Genomic DNA, 15,662 nt, shown 5'->3' on the forward strand with positions numbered 1-15,662 from the left:
CCCTCCGTGACTCTTCCGTCATTTGTTGGAAAGAGTCAGCAAACCAGCATCACTCAGCCCCTGGCGTTTAGATCTGGGACACACCGCTTGGTCTATTCCTTCTTAACCACTGGTTTTACAGGCCTGTGTCTGACTCTGTGGCTTCTGTCAGGAAACATGACTGTGCCCTGGGGCCCCAACCTCCATCCCTTTTTTCTGATCATCAGTTGTTGCAGGATTCAGGCAAGGAAGGGAGAGTGTGGTTTATTGAGCCCCTTAACCCCAGCAAGGGTTTCTGAGTAAAGTAAAAGCCCGAAGAGTCATTCAAGTGAACAGTCAACCGACGGCATGCTCCTTGTGGGAACATTCCAGAACCAGAGATGAGGAAATCTTCCTACTCTTTGATTGTCTGACTCTTGTTCTAGCTCCTTCCCTTTGTCGCCAAGGTCCAGGTAGACCCATTTCAGAGGCTTCTCTCTCAGTAACTGGACTTTGGAATTTCCAGGGCAGCAACTGGAGCTGCGCAAAGAGATTCCAGCAGAGTCAGCCAGAGCTGGAGCCCGGCAGACAGGGTGACGGCTGAGGGAAGCAGGCAGAAAGTACCTTTCTCTGAGACTCCCCCCAAAACCTGTGCTGCTTTGGCTCTGAAGGGCAGAAGTTCCTTTGTTTCGGTTTTGTTTGTTTGTTTGTTTGTTTGGGGGGTGGCTGGTTTGGGGGTGTTTGTTGTTTTTTGGATTTTTGCTTTTGTTTTTTGGCCAGAAGAAAAAGAGATGAGTTACTTTTGACCAAAAAAGTCAGTCATTCATGGAGGATGGCTGGCTCCAGCCCAAGCAAAGATTATGGGAAACACTCCATTCTAAGCAAGCACAAAACCTTTCCCGGTGACTTGAGCCAACACCAATTACTTACCCCTCACTTTGGCACTCTGCCCTTAACTAATGCACGGCTTGGAATCATGGAATCCTCGGGTCATTGCGCCCACTCACCTCTACCTACCCTCCCCATCTTACCCACAAGAAACAGACTTGAAATGTGACATCTCTTACCCACTTGGTGAGTAGTGGCACAACCCAGACCCGAACTCCCAAGTCCCAAGTTTGTATCCTCCCCAGGGCTCAAGATTTGTCTCATGGCTCCAGGCACCATCTCCCCTGGAGGAGGACGAGCTCCTTGACGACAGAGACCTAGTGTTTTGCAGGGAGAAGAGGAGAGGACCCACATTTCAAAAGAGACTCCTATGTTCCCAGCCCTGATCTCAGGCTGTTCTAGAGCAGACAACTGTGGGCTTGTCTTCCCAGCCCATGACAACCCTCTTTGCTGGAGGGCATTGGTCTGGGCTGAACTGTGTGCCACGAAAATTCATATTTGATATTCTAAACCCCAGCACCTCACAGCGTGACTGTGTTCAGACATAGGGTCTTTAAAGAGGTAATCAAGTTAAAAAGAGGCCATTAGGGTGGGCCCTAATCCAATGTGACTGGTGCCATTATAAGAAGAGGAGATTAGGACACAGATCCTCCACAGGGAAAAGACCACTTGAGGACATGGTGAGAAGACCCCCATCTGCAAGCCAAGGAGAGAGGCCTCAAGAAGAAACCACACCTGCCAACACCTTGATCTCAGACTTCCAGCCTCCAGGACTGCGAGGAAATCAACTTCTGTGGTTTAAGCTTCCTGCCCCACCCTTCCCGGTCTGCGGTACCTTGTTATGGCAGCCATTCCCCATCCTCCCCATGCTTCTAGACCAGGCTCTGCCTCCCTGGCCGGAGCTAACTCAGCCACACAGACGCCTCCTGATGAGAGGCAGAGCGAAGCAAGGCACAGGGAACTGCACTGGAGCGGAACCTTGTCCTGGAGACTTTGTGGGGAAGACACTCCCCCTGCTGGGACCCCAGAATAGCCCCGGTCCGGCCCTCCCTCTGGCCCCTACACTTAACCTTTCAGTGAATTCCAGGAGAGACCCCAATGCCCTTCCAACACCCAACTCCCTTTCCTGGTTAAACTTGTCTGAAGTGGGTTTTGTTCCTTGCAACCCAAAGAACTTTATGACATTTACATATGTTATCTCATGCAGTTTAATTTCTCCTCTAGGTGATCTCTCCCCATCTTACAGACAAGGGAGCTGAGATTTAATGCCATTAGTACGTAGCCCAGGGTCCCAGGTGCTGGATTCGTACTCATGCTCTTTCCATTCTCCACATGGCCCTTGTTGGTATATCTCTTCGGTTGTCCCCCTACAATACTCAGCTAGAAGCCAGGTATATAGCAGGTGCTCAATAAAAGCATGTTAAATCAAATCGAACACAGGGACTGGGTCCCATTTGTAGACCAGAACATAGACGAATACACAGCATGTTCAAACCATTGGAGCCAAAGGGAAATAAAACTAGTGTCAGCAATTAATTCATCTTTCTGCCCTTCTTCATTCAGACCTAATGGGGTCAGAGATCTTAACATAGGCTCTCAGTGGAATTCTTTGGTTCACTCAATACCAACGAGACATCGTTTTGGCCCCGTGGGCTTCATGAGTCCTCTCTAACTTTTCCCATATGTGTGATGTTTATTTAACCTATGGACCAGGGAAGCTACTTCACCAGAATAACTTCATATTCTCTAGAAAGAAAGATCTGAACCCGGAGTCTCTCTTACTTCCTCCCCCTCCCCCATCTGTCTTACAGCAAAAGAATATAAACCACCCTTTGTTCGAGACAGTAAACTTGCCTTACTCCAGGCTTAGGAAGTTACAGGAGTCAAGAAGCTAGAAAAAAAGATGAAGAAAGGCTTCAGCTGGCAAAAGGTTTCTGGGTATTTTTTTCTTCTTTATATAAATAAAATTACTTTTCCCCTCGAGCTTTGGAAAGCCCCCAAAATAAATCCAAGATCACTTTCTTAGCTGTCATTAGACTTCCCAGGCTGAGCAAAGACTCCAGAGTTCACTGGCAGAGAGAACGATGGTTGATAGGTCCTCACCATCTTGCATTTCAACATGGTGTCCTGAAGTCTGGGCGGGGACCCTGGCCTCCTACCGCAGCCTCGCAGAGCAATGTGGGGGCATTATTCTCTGACGATTTACAGACCTGAGGCGAGAGGCTGAGCATAGGGGTCTTTTTCCCCCTCCACGCAACACTCTGTATGTACAGAGCCCTGCAGATATGCTGCATCTCCTTGTCTCCCCAAAACAGGATTACCAGCTGAAGAAAGACACAAAATAAAGGCAATCAAAATGCTGAGCAGGCACTCATTGCTGACGTTTGTGCTTCTCTCATACATCAGTGATAGTTGACTCTGTCTTGGAGGTGAAGGCAAAGGCGAGGCCCCGTGGATCTTCCAGCCTCAGTGGGGAAAAATCACACAAACTTGTTGGTGAGACCTTACAATGTTTATGGGGCGTTTTCACCTAAGCCCCTCAACCACTCTGTGAGGTGTCATTTAAGCCTTTCAACCACCCCATTTCACAGAGTAAAACACTGAGGCTCAGAAGACGGCTGCTTCCTGATGGGACAGAGCGGGACAGAAGCCAAAGCGCCACCTTCTGACTTCAGACTCAACCTTCTTTCCCTGACGTTAGGCCCAGCCCATGAGCCAGCCAACAGCATGGGGTCCACCAGCCCCTAACACTGAACCTAACTGAGCCTTGATTCATGCCCCAATTTTTTTTCCCCAAAATGAAAATATCTATACTGGTTTTTTTTCCTAATTATAAAATACACACTAGTAAAAAAAAAAAATTTTTTTTTGAACAATACAGATGTTCTGTACCAACCAAGCCTCCCTCTCCCCATAACAAATCCCTAAAGACAGCCAGTTATCTTTGCAGAGACACACATGCGTAACCAGCATGCTGACCATGTCCCATGTTGACTGGCTGGGAGCCAGACCAGGTCACCCTGCTCTGACATCCAGACTGCCAGGACTCTGTGTGCTGTCTCTCCAGTCTCCCAGGGGGCTCACATGCAGCCGCCCACCCCATCCCCGCCCATAGTCTTTCCTCTCCAGCACTTGGCTCCCCCAGCTGGGGTCCAGCGGAGCCCTCAGGGCTTCTGGAAGGAGCCTTGCTGCTCATAGGTTGATTGCACAGGTATAAGACCTAATTTCTCTCTAACCACTCAGACTCCCTGGTGGGGCCATTCTGCTACTACCCCCTCTTCTCCCCCCTTTCTCAGTTCAGAAAGTCTGATAGAATTGTGAGCGCTGGAGGTGGCAAAGAAGGGGAAGGAAGGGTTTCTAACAGATTTCCTCCAACGCTGTCTCTTAAGAGGTAACAAGGTATAAGTGAGTCTTTCTCTCACCTGCGTGAACAGCCTTGAGGAAAACAATATTCCAGGATGATTTCTGCGGCTCCTAAAAGTACCAATTCAACTCACAGTGTCTGACTGTCTGTCTGTCTGTCTTTGTCTCTTGCTATCTCTTCTTTTCTCCCACACTCCCTCTCTTCAAGTTGTCTAACCCCAAATTCTTAGATCACTAACCATCACTTCCCCTTAAGCAATGATTTTCCCCATGTAAATTGGTACAGCCACTATGGAGAACAGTATGGAGGTTCCTCAAAACACTAAAAATAGAGTTACCATGTGATCCTGCAATCTCGCTCCTGGGCATATATTCGGAGAAAACGAATTGGAAATGATACAGGCACCACAATGTTCGTAGCAGCACTATTCACAATAGCCAAAACATGGAAGCAACCTATATGTCCATCGACAGATGAATGGATAAAGAAGATGTGGGGTGTGTGTGTGTGTGTGTGTACATATACACACACACACACACACACACACACATACATACATACAGTGGAATACTATTCAGCCATAAAAAAGAAAGAAAGAATACCATTTGCAGTAACATGGATGGACCTAGAGATTATCATACTAAGTGAAGTAAGTCACACAAAGACAAATATCATATGATATCACTTATATGTGGAAACTAAACAAATGATACAAATGAACTTATTTACAAAACAGAAACACAGACACAGAAAACAAACTTATGGTTACCAAAGGGGAAGGGGTGGGGAGGGATAAATTAGGAGTTTGGGATTGGCAGATACGAACTACTACATATAAAACAAATAAACAACAAGGTCCTACTGTATAGCACAGGGAACTATATTCAATATCTTGTAATAAATTATAATGGAAAAAATATTTAAAAGTATATATATGTGTATATATATCTGAATCACTTTGTTGTACACCAGAAACTAACACAGCATTGTAAATTAAGTATGCTTCAATTAAAAAAAAAAAGTTTCCCCTTAAGCACTTTATGCTGGAGTCTGGGAAGCTCAAAACAGAGACATTACCTTTAACCTCTCAGCCCCCAAATGGAGCTTTTGAATATCTCTTCGTGAACTTAACATTTAAGAGAATAAACCCATATCAATCTGTCCCTCCCATTATGATTTGCCAGCAATTGAAAAACTGAAGTCATCAAACAAAAATAGAAACTTGATATTTGAAGGCCACCACAAAAGTTAGCTATTTACGCCAAACGAACGCCTTTTTCCAGCCTCTATTTCCTTCAGGCAGGAGACCGTCTCTATGTGCACATGAGATTAATGACTCTCGGCAGCATTCATGTTTCATTGTTTATGGCCTATAATAGGACACTGCCTCGTATTCATCAGGTACTATAAGTCTTTCTCTATAAATAGCAAATAAAATAAAGGTCAGTTTTACTAATAGGGCTCCCCATCTTCCACACCATCATCATACAGTTTAAGAGAATTGGGGAAATGTGCTGGGATGTTTAATTGGTCAGCATTAGATATCATACTTAAGTTAGCTGGGAGAACTTTAAAAAATTGCAACCGAGATACCTACAACAAAGAAAGGTCTTTTAAAAACCTAGCACTTGTCCGTCTCTGCTCTAGTAAAATGAGTGGACTCTTGTTGGTCAGCTCCAGCGTGTGGCCAGAAATAGCCTTTGCTTTCTCCCTTACTTAACTCAGATGGACTCCTAGCACACAGAGTTCCAGTTTGGGGACCTCTCCATGGTTGCAAAATATGTTAGCTTTACAATGCACATTTCAGATAACTCAGAATTGTTGTCTTTACCATTTTGCATTTACCCCTTTCCTTCTAACCCAAGACATCTTCCTCCTATGTGGGTGGGAATAAAGTTATTTTCTTTAGGAAGCTGAGAATTACCGTGCAGGTCCTGCAGGCCGCATCATTGGCAGGCTAGCGGTGCCAAGGTCTCCCATGGGTGGGTAGGAGGTCCTCAGCTTCCCCTCTCTGTGTCCTGTACTGTTTACTCCTCCATTTGGTGAGCACAAAATGAGCACCTACTATGTGCTCACCATCTCTCCGAGGCAGGGGAGGAGGAAAGAGACAGAGTGTGTGAGGCCCATGGGGCCTCTCCAGCACGAGGGGATGCAGTATCTCACAGAACACCATGTGAATGGTGCCCGCCCACCGGCGTGGGGCATCCTGGGGACAAGGAACAGAGGGAAGGAAGGCTCTAGACCCCTTCATGTTTGGTGAATAGCATTTCGCCCTTTGCTTTTCCATCTTATGGATGAGTGACAGGTACGTGGGAGGCATGCAGTTTCCAGCTGTAGGCTTGTCCCTTGTCCTCAGGCTGCAAATTTCCATTCATGCTCCCTACTTGTCCCTTTGGGGCCCTCACCCAACTGGAGCTGGAATTCCCAGCATTCTTTTTTAAAATATTTTCCCCAGACTTCCCTTGTAACAGCCGTTGTTGTCTCTGACAGCAGGCTGGCCTCCGTCTCTCTCGGGCTGGACAGGATCAGGCCCAAGTCACTCTCCAGCTTCAGAGTAGCCTCCTGACTGATGGGAGCAGGAGGGAGGGTGAAGGGGCCAGAGAGCCAACTCCCCGCCCCCTGGGATCACACAGCAAGGGGTGCTGCCTCTGCGAGCCGTGTGCTCCCTCTGCCTTTGGTGTGTGGTCATCCAGGAGGTGGCCAGGCTGCCTGATTCGCCTGAAGCTTTCTATTAGCTTCTGCCTGGAAGTGCCATTCAGGGACCACAGCTTCCAAATTACCCAACACTTGTTGATTGGCTCAGAAAAATTCATTTTCTGGAGAATGTCAAAAATTAGAAACAGTTTTAGTTGACTTAATAGAAAAATTTTAAATAGCATTTTGGAAAGAAAAGAATATGTCCCTATACCGTAAACGGCTTTATAACTTTAAATGGTTTTTCAAACTGTTACCCCATCTAATCCTCACATTTGTCCAGTTCAAGGGTCAGATTCATTCATCATCTCTATTTTCCTGTAAAGTCATTACAAATAAGAACACTGAACCATGAAATGGTTAAGTGACATGCTCAGGATAGTGTATCTGGGTGGGAACCAAAACCCACATCTCCTCTTCCATTCTTATCGTGTGTTCATTCCACAGGTGAATCACAAACGGAGCCCAGAGCTAACAGATCTCAGCTCTCAGACCTACTGTTGCACCACACTCTCCAGGTTCATTCACTACATGTGCACAAAGATTTCACTAGAAGATATTCAATACCACATTGTTTATAATACAAAAAGTCTGGAAACAAACTTCTACCTAATGCCAGGAGTTTGGTTAAATGAACTATTCAATACTGTGAACTATTATACAGTCATTAAAACAATGTTGTAAAAGTATGTTTGTTAACATGGAAAACTTCATAATTAATAATTACTGCAGCTGTCATTTTCATAATTATACGTATAAATAAATGCACAGGAAATAGTGTGGAAGGATCCATACTAAAATATTAATAGTGTTTAGATTTACAGATGGTTTTATTGTCTTTATTTCAGTTACCTGTATTTTCTAATTTTTCTACAATAAAAGTACATTTCTGGATTACTTTTCAATGATCTGAATGTTTGTGTTTTGCCCCCCCACCCCAAATTCATAGGTTGAAATGTTAACTCCCAGTGTGATATTATTAGGAGGTGAGGCCTATTAGGTCATGAAGGTGGAGCCCTCATAAATGAGATTAGTGCCCTTATAAAAGAGACCCCAGAGAGTTCTCTGACCCTCTCTCCACCACATGACGAAACAACAAGAAAACAGCTGTCTGCAACCTGGAAGAGGGTTCTTCCCAGAACCCAGTGGTACTGCCCCCCGGATCTTAGACTTCCAGCCTCCAGAACTGTGAGAAATAAATTTCTGTTGTTTATAAGCCACTCAGTCTGTGGTATTCTGTTATAGCAGCCCGAAGTAAGACATAATTTTAAACTTTTAAGATTATTCCATCAGGAAACCTCATCTGGCTAAAAAACAAACATGTGCTTACACCTGAGGTAAGTATATTTAACACTATAAAAGGACTGCAGGCTTTTCCGTTTATTTTATCTTATCATTAACTTGCAATATATGGCAAACTCAGTTTATTTCTTTGAGGATAAGAATAAGTATATTTCATAAGCTTACTGATGTCCACTTTGAGTGAATTTCTTTACAGAAAACAGGATTAATCATAACCACAAACTGTTTTCATGTTTATTGTGTTGGGATTTTTTTTCCCCAGAAACCTGCTGAAAGGTAAATCATAATTACTCTAGTCTTTACTGGATAAAGTCACAAATCTGCTGACTGGGGCCAACGAAAACTGTGCTCCCTCAGCGACAACCAAGACCTCCAAGCCTTTTCCATTCATTTCTGTTTGATTCCCTGTCAAGTCTCCCTGAATGACTGTTCAAACCCTCTCATGTTTCTCCATTTTTCTATTCCACTCCCACCTGAATAAGTCTCAGCAGATGACCCAGAATCTTCATCACTCAAGCCTAGCGGTTTTCAAACTCTTTTAGCTGAGGGGATCTTTGTTCCAAAGCTTTCTTACCATGCAGCGCAAAAGATGGGGTGATGTACACACTGGCTAGCCTGGGAAGGTTTACATCTGTCATCCTGGTCTGACCTTTAATTACTATATCTCCCCCTTTTACCCTCTAATGTGTCTTGGTTTGGACAATAAATGTTATAGTCTCACTAACAATGAGAAAATCTTGAAGACGGAAGCTGTTCTGGTTGGGGACTGTCCTCTGCCCTTTTTTCTGTATCTTGGCCCATGCTAATCCTTCCTTCATTTAAGGGCAAAAATTATTTCTTTTTCCTGTGAGACTTCTGACTCTTGTCACTTCTTCATCATTGGAAGATCATCTAGTGATTCTCAGACCCGTAGTGTGTGTATATTTTAAATGTTTTTAACTGCCCATCCCAAAGTAGTTCAATTCAAATCCTCATTTCAGAGCTAGAGAAAATAAATGTGAATAAGATCTATCCTTACAGAGGTAAAACAAACACGGGGCTGGAATCAAAGTCTCCTCATTCACAGATCATTTCACCCCACGCTGGTTCTCTTCAGAGCCACGTCAGGACCAGATTCTCCTAGGTTTCCCTTCAGAGTGAAGACACAGACAACAGCGGTTGCCTTGGAAACTCTGCCTGGTGAGCTGGTATCCCGGGATTTCACTCGCCCTACCCTGTGGCTGACATCCAACCCTGACTAATTTAAGCTCTGGTTGGTTATGTCTTTGCTAAGGGGACACAGTGATGGGGCCGGGGGAGAGAACAGGAGGACAAGCAAAAGTGAAATGACTACAGAAGGAGGTATATTTTTTTCACTGAAAGCAACTCAAGTAGTGACAAAAGAAATCACTAATGTATTTTAATAATTAAGATTCTCAATCAAACGTTGGTGACCAGAGATGCTGTTAAATGTTCACACACCCATGTGTTAATCCTAATCAGGATTCCGTGAGCTGATTCAAGAATATCTTCAAGACGCGCCACCCGCCAGCCACCTACGACTGTTAATTAAGCAGCAGCAGTAAATGTGAGCTGTGCTTCCATTTGAAGTCTCTTTTGTGGTCCTGATTCTCTAAAGGACAGAATACTGTCAATGTCCATCAGATTACAGATGCTTGGTATGATTCTCTATCAGCTATAGATCAAGTTTTCCATTTCAAATCAATGCTTAATTAAAACAACAAAACTTCTGATTGCTTTTACTGGATTAATTAAAGGAGGAGACATATAGACCATTCTAGTTCAGCCTCCTCATTATACAGTTGAGGAAACCGAGGCTGGGAGATAGGAAGCCGAGGACACGAATTGCTCTGCTAGTTAGAGGCACAGCGGGACCCAGATCCTAAGGCGCCAGGCTTCCTAGTCTGGTCCGACCTCACAGCATTATTTGTTTGCCTCAGCTATATTCTGTTGAGCAAAATAATTTAATGCACGAGTATAAAAAAACAATCTTCTGTTTCAGTGAATAGAAGTCTGATTCAAAATGGAATTGTCTGAATTTATTTAAGATGTTGGAAAATGTTTTAATATGAATAAAATGCTTTTGGCGCCTCACCCTATAGAGAAATAATAGTGTCCCTTAATGTTTCCAAAGGAATATATGGTACTGATACAGGCGAGGATTCCTGGGAAGTCTTGGGAGTCAGACACATGAGCCAGGTGATCAGAAATGTGCTTCCTTGGGAAGGCTGACACCCCTCTTGGCAATTCCAAAGGGAGCTGGCAAACGCAGCATTAAGGTCTCAAAAGCACTGGGGGAGGGGACTTGGTAATGAACCTGAGTCATGGAAACATAAGAAATGACTGAAAGAGAAAACATAATTAACTTCCCAGTGTAAAATGTAAATCTCTTGGGGGAAAGCTTGTGGGAGTGTAGGTGTAGGCAATTTCAGAATGAATGCTGAGTAACCCAAGCCCTTGGCACTGGTGGGGGGCTGGCGGGGAGAAGCCTTGCCCGTTACTTTAATTAAGGAGCTTGGTTACAAGAGCCAAGAGAGGGATAAACTCCAGGTTGAGGCTCAGGAGCCTACTTCTGGGAAGCGGCTTCTGCAGCAACTCCGTTTGCCGCTGCGGCTGTGATCAGGCTGGACGCGATGAGTATTTATGCGGCGAAATGCGGCCCCTTGTGGTCTGATTAAGAAAAAAAAAACCACCTCAAAGGCCGGAGAGTAATACTAACCTACTTTACAAGGGTCAAATGAGGCGTTGAAAAAATGACTATGGTGTTCACAGGTATTAATAATCGTGACCAAACAGATGAGCCTACGAAAGGGGCGTTTATTCCCTGTCCTCTAAGCAGCGCATCTCAAACGTGAACGTGCGTGTGGATTACCGGGGGTCTTGCTGAATTCGGGTTCTGGTTCACAGCGGGCCTGGCGGGGTCTGGGAGGCGATGCCCCTGCTGTGAGTGGCCAGGGACTCGCGGGAAGGCCCCCGCCCTCTGGGTGACCCAGGGCTGCTCCATCAGAGCCCTGCACTGCGGACCGCAGGCGCCCTGGAGAGCATCCCCAGGGGTTACAATTCCTTCCCGCACCCAGACACTAAGGAACCCAAATAACCACTTTTCTTTTGCCTCCTCAAGCTCAAGGGCTTCTCCCCCCAAGCTCTGAGGTATCCTTTACTACCCCCAAAAAGAGTGTCTTGAGAAGGCAAAGCCCCTGACACCTTCCTACCCTATCTAGTACCTTCTCATGAGAGGAAGCAACAATTTCAGGTTACCATAGGGTGGATTTCCACGTTAATAAGAGCTGTGGTTTTCTTTCATGGCTTTCCTGATGGCTGAAAGCAGCAAGATATTTCCAATGCCATTTATTTCCAAACCTCCTCTTGCATATTTGAATGTGGCTTAAATGTTTATCTGCTTAGCTTCTGCCCCACACTGACTGCACACGTGAGGCCCGATCGCATCTTGCTTCAAGTGGCGGAGTTGCATCCACACCCCACCCCCAATTCCAAGAATTCGTTGTATTTGGTTAGGAAGAAAAATGATACAAAGTATTTTTAACTGGATGTGGGAGGAGAAAGATGGAATACATAAGACAGTGGAGTGATCACAGGTGGGTAATTACACATGTAAATGAGTTCAATTTGGTATTTTCCCCTTGAATTCCTATTTACATTGGTTAACAATGAATTCTAACCCCACACCACCACTGCATTTTGGGGCAGTTTCTTTTTAGTCTCATATGTCAGTCTGAAATATTAAAAGCAATTCAGAATGCTTGGGTATAAAATTTTTTCTCAGCTTAGACGTTTTTCACATTTTTCCGCTTATCATCATAACTGTACAAAGTAGACAAGGGATTAAAATTCTCCTCTTATTTAACAAGTATTAATTATCTCCAGCACACAGTCTCGTAACACGTTGGGCCATGGGGAAAAAAAAAAATCCTAGTCTTGCAGGAAAGTTTCCCACAAAATTATTATATGAAATCATATGAGGCAAGAAGAACATCCTGAAGTAATTCAGGAATGGTGAGGTGGGAGAAGTTACTTCTGACTGAGAAATCAGCAAGGGCTTCCTGGAAGAAGTGGCATTCAAGCAGGACCCTGAAGGACAGTAAGAACTATATATATAGAAAAAGGGCAGGGTTGAGACACAAGCATGTTCTGGTTGACAAAAGCTCAGAGTGCCAGATAGGAAAAGTGGGCGATATAGCTGGGAAGCCATCTGGGGCCAGATCAGGAGAACTAGAGTCTCAGGTTAAGAGAAATGTATTCCATGTGCTATGATGTAATGCCGAACGTGAGAAGATTCATTGGACAATGGTGAGTTCATTGGATCAGGGGGTAGGAATTAAAGCATGAAGACCAACTAAGCAATAATTCAGGCAAGAAATAATGAAGCCTGAATAAGGATAAATGGTAACAGAGAAATGGGCAGGGAGGGGAAGAAGAGGCTTTGGGAAAGAAGAGAGGGCACCTGACAGTTCATTGGAGGTGGGGCAAGGAATGGCGAAGAGGCTGTGTGACTCTAGGGTTTTGTGACCAGGGCACAAGAAGGAGGACAATGTCACTGAGAACTCAGGAGGCATGGGAAGGGGACAGGGGTGTGCAGGGCCTTGAGAAGAAACGGTCAGTTCCCATCAGAGCAAACACGCTGCATGCATCTGGAGGGCATGGGGCTAGGGTGGTGGAGGGATTCAGGTCGTTGGGAATTCAGAGCGGCGGCTGGGGAGACAGTTCAGGGCTGTAGGAGTTAGAGACCCAGCACTGGCCACTGAGGTCATGGCAGGGTGGGAAGTATCCAAGAGAGCCTAGAGAGAGAAACAAAGGCAAGGGCAGAGGCAAGGGCAGAAGCAAAGGGAGGCAACAGGAAGGAGAGCGGCCGGAAAGTGCAGCAAGGAGGAGCGCAGGTCAGATGCCGTTAAGGACGGAGCACGAGAGCATTTGTTTTTTGGTCTGACAAAAACTTTCACACAGGGACTTCCGTGGGGGCTTAGTAGTTAAGAATCCGCCTGCCAATGCAGGGGACAAGGGTTCAAGCCCTGGTCCGAGAAGATCCCAAATGCCGCAGAGCAACTAAGCCCGTGTGCCACAACTATTGAGCCTGTGCTCTAGAGCCCGTGAGCCACAACCACTGAGCCCACACGCCACAACTACTGAAGCCCACGCGCTTAGAGCCCATGCTCCGCAACAAGAGAAGCCACCGCAATGAGATGCCTGCGCACCACAACGAAGAGTAGCCCCTGCTCGATGCAACTAGAGAAAGCCCGCATGCAGCAACGAAGACCCAACGCAGCCAAAAATAAATAAATAAATAAATTTATTTAAAAAACTTTCACACACACACAACAATAAAGATATAATGAAGCCCGATACCCATGCAACCATGACCAGTGATCAAGCCATGCCCATGCGATCCCTCCCTCTTGCTGTATAGTTACTTTACTGAAATGTTTTACAGCAAATCCCAGGCCTCATGGCATCTTGCCCCTGCATATTTCATCATGTGTCACTGACCAATACGGACAACTGAGAAGAGAATTTTAAAGGGGAGGACAATTTTAAATTGTTGGAAGTTTTAGGGCTTTCAGAGACAGTAGCACTTTGAAGGAACTCCTTGGTGGCTTTCAAAAGAGTGGATTCAGTAATGCCCAGGGTGGAATACCACAGGGGGTGGAGTGGGTACAGTTACAAGCAGGATAGCAGGGTCACAGGGAGGATGTTTGTCACCAAGAAGAGACCTGGGCATGCTTGCAGGGTGAGATTCGAGAAACCAGAGTGGACAGAGGCTGACAATGCGAGAAAATAGGTATGTGATGCAGCAATATTCATTCAGTCCATTGAACAATAAATGAGCATTTACCACGTGGCTGCATTCCTTGCAGCACAAGCCAAAAGACAGATAAAATCACTGCCCTCGTGGAGACAACACTCCAATAGAGAGACAGACATTAAACATACAAACATAAAATATGATGTTCGTTGTGATAAGTGCAGTAAAATCAATCACACGGAAGGTGGCTGCAAGGGAGACGTAAGATACATGGAAAGGTGAGAGCCTGAAACAGGCCAGCCAGCACCTCTGGGCAGAGCAGAGGTGAGGCCGGGAGATACGACAGCCAGAGAATCTCAAGGTAGGGACAAAGGAAGGGAAGGCAACTCACATCAAGGGGGCTCAGTCGGCTTCAATTATAGGAAAAAAACAAGGGAGAAGCTCATGACTTCTAAACCCTCTGGACACTAAGTTGCTAGTACTACAGTAACGGATATAGCTTTCCTTTATGTGTTTTACTGCTAGGAAGCAAGGAAGCACCACAAATGCACCCAGTGTAGAGAAGCAGCAGCATTGCACAGGAGGAAAGCCCAGGCTCCATTCACCAGCTGAGCAGGACTCCAGGCACTTTATTTAACTTCTCTGAGCCTCAGTTTCTGCATCTCTAAAATGGGAATAAAGATTTCTATGAAAGACGGTTTTGTGAGAATGGGGTGAGACAAGCTAGGTGGAGCTCCGAGCACAGACCTTGGTACACAGTAAATGATCACTAAATGCTGCCTAAGAACAGAAAGGTCACCCCCGGGGAGGCAGCTGTGACAGTCAAAAGCAGCTGTCTGTCCCCTTCAGGGAAAACTCTTTGATGGCTTCATAAAATTTCTCTTCAAAATGGTCACACACTCTTGTATTTGCTTTGGAAAGTGTTACTCAATGGAACATACATCCTACTTTTGCAAAATTTCTATGATTCTCAAGAAGCCTCCGAAATTACAAGCCTGCAGCTGAAAGAGACACAAAGGTGACAGCGGTAAGAGGACTAAATTATCCTCAAGTCTTCGAAGTCCGCTCCTGGATTCTCATTTCCTTCCTTTGAGTTATTTCTGGTTTCCTTTCAGCTTATGTGAGTTGTAAGGTCGAAACGGCCCTTGAGAAATTACCTTGTCCCCCTCTCCACCTTAAAATTAAATAGAGGATCTAAAAACCACGGTGGTCATTGTTTAGGGGAAAAATGTTATCGAGTTAATTAAATTTTGTCAAGCTCGCAGAGGTCAAGAGGGGGCTGATTTGAATGAAATGAGGCCAGTTCTCTTTGAAATCACATTTGGGCCAATAAAACTCAAGAGTCCAGCACATCCCTTCCTCAGATCCCCTCACTTCACACTCTCTGCCTCTCAGATTATTATCACAAGATTTTAGGCAAGTGTAAACACTCCAAAGAGACTACAATTATATAGACTGGCCTTGACTGCACTCAGACCATCGAGATCAGAGGCCTGGATAAAAAAACACCCTACAGATGAAACCCAGCTCTCATTAAACAAAATTAACCATCAGTACCCAGAACATGTCTGGATTGAAGAGTCAATTATCTTCCCTCAGTTCAGAAGTGATTGCAAATGAACTTTCTCTGCATGTTCCCGGGCAAGCAACTGCCCAGTAATTTATCTTATTCAGGAAGAACAAAAAAGATGTGTGCAA

The sequence above is a fragment of the Balaenoptera ricei genome, chromosome 4 (genome assembly GCF_028023285.1).
Source record: "Balaenoptera ricei isolate mBalRic1 chromosome 4, mBalRic1.hap2, whole genome shotgun sequence".
Taxonomy (NCBI): Eukaryota; Metazoa; Chordata; class Mammalia; order Artiodactyla; family Balaenopteridae; genus Balaenoptera; species Balaenoptera ricei.